Source organism: Pteropus medius, unplaced genomic scaffold (genome assembly GCF_902729225.1).
Source record: "Pteropus medius unplaced genomic scaffold, Ma_sr-lr_union100, whole genome shotgun sequence".
Classification (NCBI taxonomy): domain Eukaryota; kingdom Metazoa; phylum Chordata; class Mammalia; order Chiroptera; family Pteropodidae; genus Pteropus; species Pteropus medius.
This window is the reverse complement of record NW_024352785.1, coordinates 9,741,049-9,756,491: the sequence shown is the minus strand read 5'-3', so window position 1 is coordinate 9,756,491 and position 15,443 is coordinate 9,741,049. Positions and strand designations below refer to the sequence as shown.

The 15,443-nt window shown below is 39.2% G+C and overlaps 1 pseudogene; it reads left to right on the top strand.

The window, feature by feature from the left end:
- Nucleotides 1-13,551: 13,551 nt before the first annotated feature.
- On the top strand, nucleotides 13,552-13,670 carry LOC120591081 (uncharacterized; annotated as a pseudogene).
- Nucleotides 13,671-15,443: the final 1,773 nt, after the last annotated feature.

Genomic DNA, 15,443 nt, shown 5'->3' with positions numbered 1-15,443 from the left:
CTAGCCAGCAATGTCTGTCATGCCGGATGGGGACGTAGACTCTCTCTCTCTTCTCTGTGGATCACAAGTTGCCCACATTGTCAACAGGGAGTGAATTTGAGCTAAGGTGAGGGGAAGTCAGGGCCCAGTAGTTGAGCTCAACTCTAAGGTAGTCATGTATATAAAAATCTAACTTTATCAAATAGATCCATTGGAATTAATTGTGTTGCAATTTTATTTATGTATATACATAATGTATATATATACTTTTTTTCTTTATAAGGGAGTAAGTAATCTACCTTGGTAAATTTAGAATAGGATTTGAATTTCAAAAATTTGATTTACATACAACTGTTCAATCATTTGCTACATTCACAGCTGGATTAGGAAAGCCTTAGTTGCACTTCCTCTCTGAATATGGGATTGCCCTTTTAAGGGCCTTAAAGTGACCTTGGTAAGAGTTGGACCAGCCACAGTGGGCATCAGTATTGCCTAGTGATGAAGAGCCTGTGGTCTGGAGTAGGACTGTTCTGACTGCTTCTAGATGTGTGTTTCAGACAAGTCAATCTCTCAAAGCCTCAGTTTCCTCATATGTACAGTGGAGACTGTAACAGCTGTTCCCTCTAGGAACTACTGTAAGGATTCAGCAAGGTGATGCCCATGAAGAGCCTGGCATAGGCCCTGGCACCAAAAGCATTAGTGTCTCTTCTCTAGCATGATGATGATGGCTGTGGTAATGGTAAACTCTATTTGGCCTTTGCCCTCTGTCACATCCTCACAAACACTCATTCTTCTTTATGGTCCACTTAATCGGCCAAATTCTTAGTTTTTCTGCCACATGAGATCCAGAGCAGCAGATAGTGGGTAGATGTGAAAGCATGCAGGGGAAAAAAAATGAATTTTTGAAAAATGCCTAAAATACAGATTCACCTTCAAAATAGCAAGATAGCAGAACATGAATAAATTCTAGGATAATTACATAAAAATAAACGACTATGGCTATTTCAGTGATGCCTGAGCGTGGGCGGACACCTAAGGGAACAGAGGGAGAGGTGTGCTCATGGGGTGGCGGCCGTCATGGGAATGAATTGCTTGGGTTCAGGAACAGGAGGTAGCGGGTGGGGGTCAGCAAGCGAGGCCAAAAATCCATGGTTTGTGGGCATGTGGGAAGCACGCAAAGCCACAGGCTTCTCACTGTCGGGTCCACCAGTGGCTAGCCAACAGTGACTGACCGAGAGGACTGACAGTGCATGAGGTGAATTGAGTAAGGTTTCTAAATATAAGGACTTTCAACATAGTGTGTGAAACCTCAGCTGTTCTATAATAAGCTTTAACCTTTGTCCACTCTGGAACAAGACTTCACAAGAGGTTGGTTTACTCTTGCCTGGCCTTAAGTCACAATAGTTTGCAGAGAGGGACACTGCTGAATTTACAAACTATTAATATAAACATACTTATTTTCAAGGTGTAGTTTAGATATGAACTTAATAGTATAAAGTGGAAGAGTAGAGCTGTCTTTGGCAGTAGTGAATTATTAATGCACTTGTAGATTTGGGGAACTTTTATTTAGTTGGTGTGATAAGGATCTGGCGTGTTCTGAGTAATCACACCCTGCCTTTTTGAGATCATACTCAGGTCATACTCAACTTTCAAAGAACTAGAATTTAACAAAATGCCTTAACATTGAAGCTATTAAAATTAGTTTACACTCTATTTGGCAATTTAGAAAAGCTTTAAGATCTTCAAAGACCATATTGCTATCATTATCACTGTGCAATTCTATATGATTGGAAAGGGTAAGCAACCAGGGCCCAACATATGCCCTGAAGCTGTCTAGCGAATATGTCCCCAGTATCTGAGTCTAGGCTTCTGCTAATTCTCATAAAATTACATGCTTAGAAGCTCTTTCTGGTTATTGGAGTCTTCTGTGTGTTTCGGTTCAGAGTCAATATGACTGTCCTGTTGGAGGACAGTCAAATGTGTGCCATCCTGAGACATGCTAGAACAAAGCCATAGGAAGAACTCCTTTGGAAGGGAAACGTTGGTGGGCAGCCCTTTGCCTGGTGATTGTAGACTCTCTGCTGTCTCCAGGCCTGGTGACAGAAGCCCCGGACTTAGATATGGACAGCCTGGTATTTCAGTCTGATTCTGATAGCCCAATAATGAACGTACCCTGAAAGACTTTTAAGTCATCAAAGAAAATATCAATCACTGTTCAGCTAGATAGCTTATGGCTGTATATCAGCATGAGCTATAACTTCTCAGCTCCTTTTATCAAAGTATTTTTGTTGTTTTTGTTCCAGTTTTTTTATTCTTCTATAAGGGAGAGAAAAGATCTCACTGATTTCTTGATCCTACAGTGTGTATAGTTTAAAGCAGTGAAACTGATTGTCTTAGATGACTGTAAAATGGACCAGTTTCAAGTGGCAGTCCTAGAGAGACTTTGAACAACACATGAAGTGTGCAGCTATACCTTTAAAAAGGAGTAGTTTGCCAGGACACAGACATTAAAAGAATATACCACCTATCACTTGGCCCAACACTCTTAGATGCACTGGCCAAACTCTTCCCCAACTAGAAAGCTGATGAGAACAAACTCCTCAGTACCCTTCCCTTGTTCCCATTCTGTCTCCTGATAGCATCATCTTGCCCTATCTCCTACTCTTCCCCCAGTTCTTGATCTTTTGGAATCTTAGCTTTTGCCTCACCTGCAGCCTCTGTTCCCTTGCTCTTCAGTCCTGGTGCCTGATACTTCTCCCGAGGCCTGCCCTGCCACCTCCGTGGGCTCTGGATTGCACTCCACATCAGGTTACATCTGCCCCCGGCTACTCTTGGTGACAGCTTTGCCCAGTTTTGCCAGACCTTCGGCCTTTGCCCCAAGGCTAGTGCATGTGTGTGTGTATGTGTGTGGGGGGAGTACTCTTGGCTCAAGAAAAAGATACTAATCAACTTGTTTCACCACAAAAACCTTTTAATGGGCTCTAAACACCTTTTCCCAGTTCTGCAACATGTTTATCCTTAATTCTGTAGGCTCAATATTTTTTGAATATTAATTGGTTGGCAAATATCTATTGAGACCTACTAAATATCCAGTGCTAGGCTTGGTATTGAGAAGCCACCTTCTTATTTTCAGGGTAAGGTAGCAAAGTCGTAAGGGTGATCTGGCTATGAGATCTGTCTTCCCAAACTTGATTACAAGACTTGAATACATTTATCTCCATATTTGACTACATTTATCTCCATGGTTGGCAGATAGACTGTTTTCCTTCCTGGTCCACATGGGCACCTCCTAAAGCTGTTAAGAGACACCTTTCCCTGATAGGTCATTCATTCATAAAGTGCATATACATTGTCAGGGGCAAAAACAAGAAGTAGAATTTTGTGTAGAGTGTTAGTTGTAGAAGCAAGGGAGAGACTACATATAAAGTGATAATTATCAGTTGCCTCTGAAGAAGGGAAGTGGGTAGGTGAGAGGCAGAAGGGAAAGTTTTCACTATATACTTAGTTACAACTTTTGAATTTTAAGTTATGTGAATATTATAGCTATTTTTTAAAGAGAAACAAATCTATTTTTAAACCTCAAAAAGAGGGTGGGACAGTGTTGGACTATGAGGAGCTGCTGTCCCTTGCCATAACTTGGAATCCTGAGCAAACTGACGAGAGAGGTACACAAGTATAGATATGGAAAGTGACTCCCTAGAAAATCATAGAAGAAGGAAGCGAAACTTAATATTACAGAATTAGATGTGGGTTTCTTTTTCCTGAAAAATATTTTAAGGCGATCCTCATGAATGTGCATGTGCTGGGCTCTCGTGGTACATGGTCGGGAAGCAAACAGGCAGGCCAATGATGGCCAAGGTAAGATGCTAGAGGGTAGCATCTGGAAAGTTCTAGTAAATCTGAGGGGTTTAGTCAGCAGAGACTGTCAGCTGTATTAAATTCTGCGTAAATGCATGTGTGGGTTTCTGTGAGGGCCCACCACCAATTAGGGATTTGAAGACTCAACAAAGTTTAATTTTGTAAGGCTCATTTGAATTTTTGGCAGGAAGATATTGGGTTTTGATGATACCCTGTCATAGTATCTTCCCTAATGAATCTCTGCTCTCCTTCAAACAGAATAAATTTGTGTTCCCTGGTGTAAACAATAAATAATGTACACAGAAAGTGCTTTACAGTATTGGTTAAGGCTGTTTCTACAATCTGCTGTTTACGCTTCCATCACTTTTTCTTGGTGACAAGTGAGCTTAATACAGTAAAGAAGCTACAACAGAGCCCTGTGCAGCCCACAAAGGGGAAGTCACAATTCACCAGATATCCAGTTGGTTATCGACTGTGCAGATCAACCACAACAGGCCACCAGCACTAAAACTCTTCAGAGCAATTCACAAATATTAAAAACTGGAATTTACTTAATAAGCATACTGAATGAGGGGACTATAATAGCTTCTAAGCACAATCTTTAAAATATAAGGCTTACTTTTCCTTCCTTCCTTCCTTCCTTCCTTCTTCCTTCCTTCCTTCCTTCTCCCTTCCTTCCCTTCCTTCCTTCCTTCTTCCCTTTCTTTCTTTTCTTTCTTTCTTTCCTTTTTTTTCTTTTTTTTTAGAAGAGCAAAACCTGCATAAGATTCGTTCTATTGGTTGTGTTTACTGGACATTTAAAAAGTTCATACTAAAATGTCCACATTGCAACCTTAAACCATGGGAAATTGGAACAAAGGCAAATCCCGAGATGGGCAGAATTCTCTACTGAACTAGAATCAAATGAGCCACCCCTTCTAGGGTCACAAAGCAGAACTGGAGACCAGGGTCCTTCATCTCGTGTCTCTCCTTACAGTCAGGGTGAACATGTTTGTCTGCCAGCTCATCTTCTTAGTTTCACAGCTAAATAATTTACATGGATTATTTCATTACATTTTCACAACTACCTGTTGGGCTGTAATTATTATGTTTTATGGATGAAGAAGCTAGAACACAGGCCAGGTCATTTTCCCAAAACCATACTAGCCAGTGGTAAAACCCAGGTAACCTGACTCTCAAACCTGCATTCTATGCACCACATGGTGCTGCTATGCTGAAGAAAAATTCTCATGCTATATTTATATATGCTATATTTATATATGCTATATTTAATGGGAAAGTATTCATTTTAACTATACTTGAATATGAGAAGAAAAGAAAACTAGCAAAATTGGGCTGCCACATATAGTTGTAAAGGTGAGCACTCCCGACCCTGGGGGGCCCATCGCGTGACAGCCCCTGTAAAGGGCATCTCTTAGCGCCCTGCAGTGCACATATACAGGCATGTGCTGTGGCCCCGAGTCACCTGAAGGATTGATAAACTCTGGGTAAATGTTTCTTTATCATGAGAGCTATTATTTCCTAAATGATCCCTATAAAGTTAGAGAAGTCGATTATAGAAAAAGAAAAGCAGGGGAGGGAAAGAGATTATATAAACCATTAAGAGATTGGCAAATTTATTTTTTAACTATATGCTTCAAATCTGACAGATTGAATTAACTCGCTTTGCTGTGAGAGATGGGAATTACCACGTATCCTCCCACATATCTTCTCTCTATCTTCTGTGTTTTGTTTGTCATATTATTATTTTCACATGGTCAAAATTTATATTTGCATTTTATTAGGGATGATAATGCCCACAATTGCTTAGTCTTAATTCCGCATCTAAATAGACCACTAGACGTTATAAAATAGCCGATCCATTATTCATCTTGATTAACTTCTTAATTAGCCTCCATCACTATCCAAGGCCAAGACTTTTGGTAGAGAACAGGACACAGAAACTTACGTGAGTGGCTATTTCTAAAGTCTCCCAAGGATAGCACTAAGAATGACATAAAACTAATACCATTTTGGATACCTGCAATTTTGTGATTTTGTTCAAGTATTTCTGTGGGATGGATTCCCACAGAAATTGAAATTATGTGATAACACGGTACAAGCATTTAAAAAATTAATAGGCTTTGTCAAATTGGCTTCAAAAAGGCTTGGCCGATTTATACAATCACCAACAGTCTCATAAAATATCTTTATTTTTATGCCCTCATCTACCCTGAATGTTACTTTTTAAAATTTTTGCTTATTTAAAGGATTGAGAAGAATATCCTACTCCAGAACCCAAGTTAGAGATAATGACTATTAATCACTTATTATAAATTTTCCACAACATTTTGCTGATATACAAGCATAAAATGTACACACACACACACACACGATATCTTTTTTAAAATAAAAGTGCATGTTATATGCAAACTACTCATTTTGTTTTTTTCCCCATTATGGATAATCCATATCAGCACATATTCATCTAATTTTTAAGCACTGTGCAATATAATATATAGGTGTTCCAATATTATAGATGACCATTATATAAATGTTCCAATATTTATTTAATGTTCTATTAGTGGTTTCTTAAGTTGTTCTGGACTTTCACTTCAAAAAAATGCTACTGTTAATATCTTATATCTACATCTTTGGACACATGTATAGATATATCTGTTGATTAGATTCCTAAAAGCAAAATGTCTGGGCAGAAAGATATCAACATTTAATTTTGATTGCTTTGCTAAAATGGCCTCTAAAGAAGTTGTACCATTTGCAGCCCTACCAGCAGTGCATGAACTCTGCTGTTTACCCGCAGCCTTTGTAGCATAGTATGCTGTTAGACTTGGGAACATTGCCAATCTAGAAAGTGAAAAATGATATTTCAGTTTAATTTTAATGTCCATTTGTCTTATTCACAATTGACAAATTCTTTAATATGTCTAAGAGGCATTTGCATGTCTTTTTGTGTGGTTATTTATATATTGAGTAAATTAGATTTAGCCATCTGTTTTATTAATGTTAGTTCCCATTTATAATTTTTCTTTTGTCTCTCTTTGAAGTATTTTTGGCCACGGAGAAATTTTTTTTACTATTATATAGACACATTTTTCAGTAGTTTATGCTTCTAGGTTTTGTGTCTTCTTTAGAAAGACCTTCCTTCCAGGTTGAATTAAGAAATTATTTCATATATTCTTTAGGTACTTTCATGTTTTCATTTTTTACATTTAAATATTCAATTCATCTGCCACTTACTTTGTCATAAGGTAGGCATGCTATTTCCTTTCATTCTAATTGTTAACCTATTGAACATTAAATGATTTATCTTTCTGCCCACTGCTTAGAATTCCTGTTCTCAAGAAAATCACAGAATTTCCAGTGGAAAGGTATCTAAAGAGGGATATAGCTTAGTGGTTCATGCATGTTGGCTTGCAGATTAGTGCCCTACGAGTCACTTCAGGGTCTCATGAGGGATGCATCAAAAATACAGGCAGTTACCCCAGGAACTCCAGGTTCTGAAGGTCTCAGGTAGGGTTCAGGGTACTGCCTTTCTTTCTCTGTTTGTTTAAAAAATTTCAACATAATAGAAACATTTTATGAATAGTTCAATAAACAATTGTATTTATAACAGCTGCCCTTGGGTTCACTGTTAATAACATTTTCCCACATTTATTGCTCTCTCTCCTGCTGTCTCTGTCTCTCTCTGTCTCTCTCTGTCTCTCTCTCTCTCATGTTTATTCTTTGAACCCTTGAAAATTAGTTGCAAACAAAATTTCTCTTTGATTTTATATATTTCTACATTTTTATCCAAAGAACAAAAGTATTCACCTATATAGCTACAATATAATGATCATTTTCAAGAGATTTACCATTGTTACAATATTGTTATCTAAAATTCCATATTCAAACTTTCCCAGTTGTTCCAAAACTATAATGTCCTTTATAGGTTTTTTTTTGTTTTTTGTTTTTTGTTTTTTTATAATTCTGGATCTAATCAAGAATCCTCAATACATTTAGTTTTCATGTCCCTTCAGTTTCCTCTAACCTAGAACAGTTTCTAACCTCTTTCCTTTTTCTTCATCTTTAATTACCTTGCTTTTTTGTTGTTTTGCAGAATGTCCTTCAACTTGGATGTTTGTTTCCTCATGATTAGATTTAGCTTGAGCATTTTTGTCAAGAATGCTACATAGACGATGTGTTTCATGTTAGGGGACACAGGATGTCAGTTTATCTTACCATCAGTGATGTTAAGTGTGGCATCTACTAGATTTCTAGACACCCATAATGTTTAGATGCTACCCATGTGATTTTGATGTAAAGCCAGGTTTAAGAATCACTGATTAGTCAAATATGCTACTCAGAGATGGGAATCTCTTCTAGAGAATCTTTGAAGGCTGGACATTTGCAGAAATTTTATTATCTCAAATAAAAGGGAACTTAAAGTCTTAAAGAGCAGACAGATCCTTCATCTAGTTTAGTTCATTAAAAAATAACTCTTAATATTCCAAAGAAAAGAATTAATTAAAAGCAGGAACTCAAATAGATACTTGTACATTCATGCTCATAGCAGCATATTCACAGTTGCCCAAAGGTGTCCCACATGTCCATTGATGAATGAATGGATAAACAAAATATGGTATATACACACAATGGGATATCACTCAGCTTTAAAAAGGAAATTCTGACATGTGCTACAACGTGGATAGAAAACATCATAATAGTTGATATTCCTACGTGAAGGAAGCCAGACACAGGAGCTTATATACTATATGATTCCACTTACATGCGGCACCTAAAAGAGCCAGACTCATAGAGACAGAAAGCGGGATGGTGGCTGCCAGAGATGGGGCGGGGAGGGACAGGAGTTACTGTTTAATGAGTACTGAGTTTCGGTTTGAGAAAATGGAAACGTCCTGGAGACGGATAGCGGTGATGGTCGCACAACAATGCAGATGTACTTAATGCCATCGATGGTGCACTTAAAAATGGTTAAAATGATTTTATTTTATGTGTATTTTACCTGAATAAGAATAATAATATTATTATTAATAAATCCTTTAAAAAAAAACATTTGTTTATACTAAGATAAAATGTTTCCCTTTGTAACTTTCCCTCCTTGGTTTTGGCTTTTGGAACAACACAAAATACACCTTTCTCTCTTCCATATAATATCATTTCATCTAGTCTCCAGCCTGTACATAAACTGATCTCTGTTCCCCATCTCCCCAGCCGTGGAGGGAGCACTGTAGGGTTGAATAAACGTTTTACTTTTGGATATTACAACAATCTAGAACCACCTTAGGATTTTTTTTTGAGAAAATTAAAATTAAACATCCTAATGGTGAAGCAGTTCACCTATTTCAGACCTGGGGCAACATCTGTGGCACTTGCCCAGAGCCCTCCTTCTCTTTTTAATTGGAGCCTACACCCCTGGCCTGCGCCTGCTAAGGATCATGCAGCTGCGGCGGCTACTTGAAAGCAGGTTGCATGTGATGACTTATATCAAACAAGCTGCAGAGAATGCTGAGGTCTCTTATTTTCTCTCCTGGAGGTGTCAGGGCAAAGGAAAGCTTGGTCAACTGGGAACAGCTTGGCATTTCTTGATAGGCTCATATAACAATTCATAAGCAAAAAGGCAGTTCAACTTTGCCATAGCAACAAATCCATTTCCTCCCGTGAGGTAGGCTTTGGCCAGGTTGTTAGCCGCCCTCACAGAACAGCATGCACTTGGCCTCCAGGCTGCAGGCTCTGTGTAAGGTGCCACGTGCTACTCCAAATTCAGACCCAACGAGCTCTTCAGTGTCACTTGCATTCCAGACTCATCAGATGGGCCCAAGGCCTACTCCTATTCCAGGGAAGTCATTGAGTAGGTGGTGAGTCTTCCCCTGCCCCTCGAGAGTGATGCTCAGTTTAGGAGATGTCTAGGGAGGCTTCGCCAGCCTGGATTCATCAGTACTCCTAAAAGGAGATTTCTGTCTTTTCATGGAGCAGGAAAGAGCAAAAATAATCAAAACAGAGGCAAGAAAGAGAGGATCTAGAGGTTCAGAATGAGTAGAAGAGAAAAGGATCAGAGAGTCTAGGGCCTTGCATGGGAGCTCATTTCTCTGCTTCTCCAGAGCATGCTGTCCCTCCCCGCCCCCGTCCCTGCAGAACAAACTGAGGGGAAAGATACAGCTCTTACTGCCTGCAGCCTGACCTCAGACTCCCTCCTCCTACTCTAAAGCTTTGGGCTTATGCTCTCCAGCCTCCCCCAGAGGTAAAGTGTCCCCTCAGGCCCTGAACAAAGGCATGGCTGCTGTTACCGAGGAGAAAGAACAACCAAAAAATCTCTAGGGACTTGGAGGAGTAGAGGGGTGTGGCCCTCAGCCCAGGTGTGAAGAGGAAGGAGTAGGCCTTCAGCTTTCTTTGGGCCCAGACTATTCCTTCCAAGGCCTAGAGAGCAACAGTCTGCTTCAAGTGCGAGGTCAGACCTTCGGCGAGAGCCCCAGGCTGGAGGTCAGGCAGAGGGCTCAAGATCCTGACTGTATGGTCTTCTCCTCCACCTGACCCCACCATTCCCATTCCCATCATCATCCTAGGCTAAGGCAATGCTGGGTAAGTTGGAAAGTTAAGGCTCTTTGCAAGGAGTAGGAGGAGGTACTGAGCAGAAAAGAATTGAGGAGAAAACGCCCTGGAACCTAGAGGCATTCTCCTTCAGGTCATCTAAAAAGAGGAAAGCTTTCCTTCTTCATTCTCTTTGCTTGAAGATTGACTTCTGCCTTGTAAGACAGTGTTTCCCTTCTTGAGACAGGCCTCCTATGGAGCACTCCCATCCAGGCAACCATCACCCACTCAGCTGGAGAAGACTATTTTTGTGCCCAGTTTGCTTGCAAGAAACTACTGTGCTTCAAGGTCTGCAGTGCAGATGGAAAGAAAAAAAAATCCCAAGTCCTTGGCCTTGTTGATGAGAGTGGAGACTCAAAAGCAGCAATATACACAGCTAACACGCATTAAGTGGTGAGGGAGGAAGGGTAGGGGGCCAAAGTCATGGCCAAGAAATGTTTCCTTTATTCAGTATTTGGTCTGGGCTGACCACCTTTCTATATACCTAATTCTATCTTCCAGGAATAGGTGCAGTGACTCACAAGTAAAAAACTCTATAAGCAAATAGGGTGCCCCTTCAAGTGTTCATGAATTGTAAAAGTTGTCTTTGCAGGTCAGTTACAGTCAGAGCAATCTCTAGAGAAACCATATATGTATTTAAAGGATGAGAATTGACACCATGGCATAAAACTGACAAATTGAGATAAAGTAGTCTGGAATTTCATAAAATGAAAAATAATAACAAATATTAGCCTCTCTGTTGTTAAGGAAATAAAAGCAATGGAAAGAGAGGCCACTACCCAATGAAGAAGGAAGTGTGGAATCTCCAAGTACATGCTGAGAAATATGAAGAACTGTGCCTGAACCTACAGGAATGCGGCTGTAAGAGTTTCCACACAGAAATACTTTCTGGTCAAACAAAGCATATAAAGTAAACAACCAGCCATGGAGACCTCTCCTAATTTCCAGTGTTTTAGTAAATACTCAGAGATAACATTCTGAACTTAAACATTCTCCCTTCAGGGACACTGCCCACCAACTTGGAACATTTAAAGCAGTGCCTGTGGGAAGTTTAGAATGAACTGGAAAGTCACCTTCCAAAAAGGGAGCGTTCCAGCCCCAGCGCACTCCCACTGCCCTCAGCTGATTGACATCAACTCCTCTACACTGCACTCTGCTGAGACGAGAGAGGAAAGGGGATGACAGCAGCAACGAAAGGGATGCAGAAGCCCTGCCTGGATGATCATAGTGGATGAAATCATTAGACAAAAGGTTAATGGGAAATTTCACAAAGGAGAGAGCCAGATGGCCCTACCTGCACGCATCAGGCCCTACCTGATGAAACTCAGCATCTCTAAGAGCAGAGCAACCAGACATGTGTCGCCTGGTATGGTTCACTAGGGAAAACACAGCATCACCTACCAGATATTCTTGCCAAGAATCAGTCCTGTAAGTCTTACTTTCAGTGTATAGAAAATACGTGGGTAGAGGAACAAAGTTAAATCTACTAGGAAGCAAACAGTCAAAGGCAGATCTAATTTTTCAATACATCATTGGGATTAAAAATTTTAAAAAAGAAGGAGGAGAAGAAGAAGAAAAAGATGAAGGGGAAGATTAAGCTGCTCTATATTAAAGATACTTAAGAGATGTAATAACCAGGTACAACATATGAGTCTTTTTTAGATCCCGATTACAACAAGCTGTGTGGGAAAAATCGAAGCAATCAAGGAAACTTATATATGGACTGCTATTAAACAGTAGCAAGGAATTATTATTAATTTTGTTGATTATATTATTGGCATTGGTGTTACGTAAGACTGTCCATAGTTTTTAAAGATGCATGCTGAAGTTTGTAGGGGCGAAATGATAAGATGCCTGATATTTTTTTTAATTCTTTTTTTTAAAAATAGATAAAGAAAGTACTGTTTACAATTCTTATGAAATGCTTTTATTAATGATTTTATATACATTAATATACAATGTGTACCAGTGAAACAAATTTGCTCTGAAACACACACACACACACACACACACACACACACACACACACACAAATGAAAATATGTTAGGTCTATTAGCATTCACTTAAGCAGAAAAAGTGTTTCTCTCTGAGTCACTAGAAATAGATATGTTCTTTCTCTATCTTTCAAAATAATCAAAACCAAAAGGGCTTTTTTTAGGATAGAGACAGACAGCTCATGTACGAAGAAATATGGATGACTTTTGAAAGATATGATTTGTTTGAAAATCCACTGATTTCTAAGAAGCTTAAGGAATGTTAACTTCAGATTTTCCACTTGGAAAAAAATAGGGCTGGATTCTTTCTGGTGCCCAGGCTTTCTATAGGAGAATAGTCTTCAAAACATTGCTGGGAACTTTTAGAAATGCAAATTCTCCAGGTTTATCCCAGACCTACAAAATCAGAAACTTTTGGGAGCGGAGCCAGCAATCTTGTGTTCACAAGCCCTTCAGGTGATTCTATACACACCAACAATGAGAACCACTCTTTTAAGACAAGTAAATGTTAAGAAGGTACATAAATTCTGGGAACCCTTGAGGGGATCGTTTAGTGCAGTGCAGAGTATTCTTATTTGCTGAATGGTGGGTCTATATCCAGTGGTCATGTCCCACATCCCTCCTTTGAATGTATCTCCGCTGTATAGTCATTGTCAGGAAATACGGGTTAACAATTCTCTTTAAATCCACACATGGCCAAGAGGTGGATGTCCTCAAAGGATTTTGAATCTGTTGCCCACTTGTGTCCATTTAATATCTCATTCTTTATGCACATCTTAGCCCCTGATTTGATGAACCTCATACCTGAAGTCTTATCAGCAGTGAAATATTTGCCAGAGTCCTCCTGTCTTAGGAGACTGAACTTTATTCACTCCTTGGCAGGTCCTGAACATTTTCATTTATTCAAGTAGTTGGTTTTTGTGAAAGTTAAAAACAGAGGCAAAGAAATTAGCAGAAATCTGTGCATACACCAGAAACATTTTCTCTCCCTTCAGCTCTGTGAGAAGTGAGAAATCTTTGTTCTGCAAGAAAATTCAAAGGTATTAGAAACTACCCTTGGAAAATAAAATTGTGCATCTGAAACAGTAGTCTGAATGCTAACTTCTTAGTGAAAACTGGAAAAAAGAAAAGGAAGTCTATGGCCATGTTACCCTGAACAAGCCCGATCCTGTCTGATCTCAGAAGCTAAGCAGGGTTGGGCCTGGTTAGTACTTGGATGGGAGATCACCTAGGAAGACCAGGTGCTGTAGGCATAAAAAATTAAAAAATAAGAGATCGTAAGCTGACAAGGTCCTTGCAATCTGTCAGTCTGTGAGATCAACCAAGGACTGCCTTGCCTAAGAAATAAAAAATTAAAAAATTAAAATTAAAAAAAAAAAGGAAAGTCATCTGCCGGTTTCACGTATCTCTGAAGCCAGCTCTGAACAGGCTCAGGTGGAGTTGCTGGAGGGTCCAAGGAACAAGTGTCCACCTTAGAGAAAAATCAACTTGAACCAGTCTTTAGTTTGAAAGATAATGCTGACTATTCAATCCAGTCTCATTAGGGTCATGATTGCTTGGAGATATAGGTCTAAATCTCTAAAAGTGGAAGCTGGTTTCCTAGTAAATGACAAGACAGGGTGGAAAGAACATCGATTTTAAAATCTGACCCGTAGAAGCTTCAAACTTCAGCTTAACACATATCTGAACTGGATCAGGTATGTTATTCTCCGAACCTCCATTTCTTCATTTATGAAATGCGAATAATTCCTAGCTTGCGAAGGTTGTGTGAATTTATACATACACACAGAGAATGTTCTGTTCTGCTACAGTCATGCTTTATAAACATGAATTATCTCTTGTGTGATTGGAAAATAGTCGAATATTGGCAGTGTAAAATGAAAGTCCTGATGAACACCACCAGCATGCTAATGTTTTCCTCCACGGCAATCACAGGGTGTATCTTCACAGCTGAATATGTCAGGTTTGAGGACTACAGTACTGTCCATGATGTCTAGTCACCCCTTATTTTTTTGGCTCAGTTCAATCCAAAAAATGGTTATTGCATGGTTTTCCCCAATCTTTGGGCATGATGCCCTAGCTACCATAACTCAGCAGCCTCATACTCCCTTACATCCCTTCTATTAAGGTATAGTCACTTTTCAATTTTTTTTAATTAAAAATTTTAGATTTAGAGTTTCTTTATTAGAAATTTAACTTTTTTTTTTAACCGCTCTAATATTTTCATTAGGATTTTTATTATTTTTGTTAATGGCCTGGTTACAAATTTGTATAGATTTTAAAAGATATGCTCCTAATATTATTTTTCCCATAATTCTGTTTTAGTGTGAATGCTTATTTTAGTATTAATGCTAGGTTTATCAGGAAGATGAATATTGTGATAAAGCAGAAACTGCATAATGCAAAAAGTGTATACACACACATTTTTATTCTTGGTAGCTGCAGTGGACTCTTATCATCCATTTTAACTTCCCAACTTCTAATCTTCTGTCATTGGAGAAGTCTTTCTTACCCTTCTGGCTTCTGATGGGAACAAAGACGACCTGTCAATATAGAGTCTGAAAATGCTAGATACTCATTTCCCCAGCCCTCTTTGCAACAAGGGCAGAGGCCTATGCCTTAATCTCTGCCAATCAGGGCCACCAACTTTAAGACTCTGATGCAAGAGCTAGTGACACAAACCGAGGAGCCAGGAGCTGACTGTCTTTTCTATGGTGATAGTGTCAGTGCTTTCCTTCTCAGAATGGTTTGGGGCCATAGCTTTGGTGTTCTTATTTTCTGAATAGCCTGGAGCTATTCAGATCATCAGACCTTTCTATGATTTGTGAGTTACCCACTATCCTTTCAAAAACTTGTCTGTTTAGCTAAGCCAGAATAAGCTTTTTTCTGTTCTTTGCTATGAGAACTCTAGCTGATATGATAGTTGTTATTATAATAGATTCAGTATTTTTTAATATCTACCACATCCACCGCACTTTAAGGGATACTCAGATCAGCAAATTACCTATCTGTTCCAAGTATCTTTT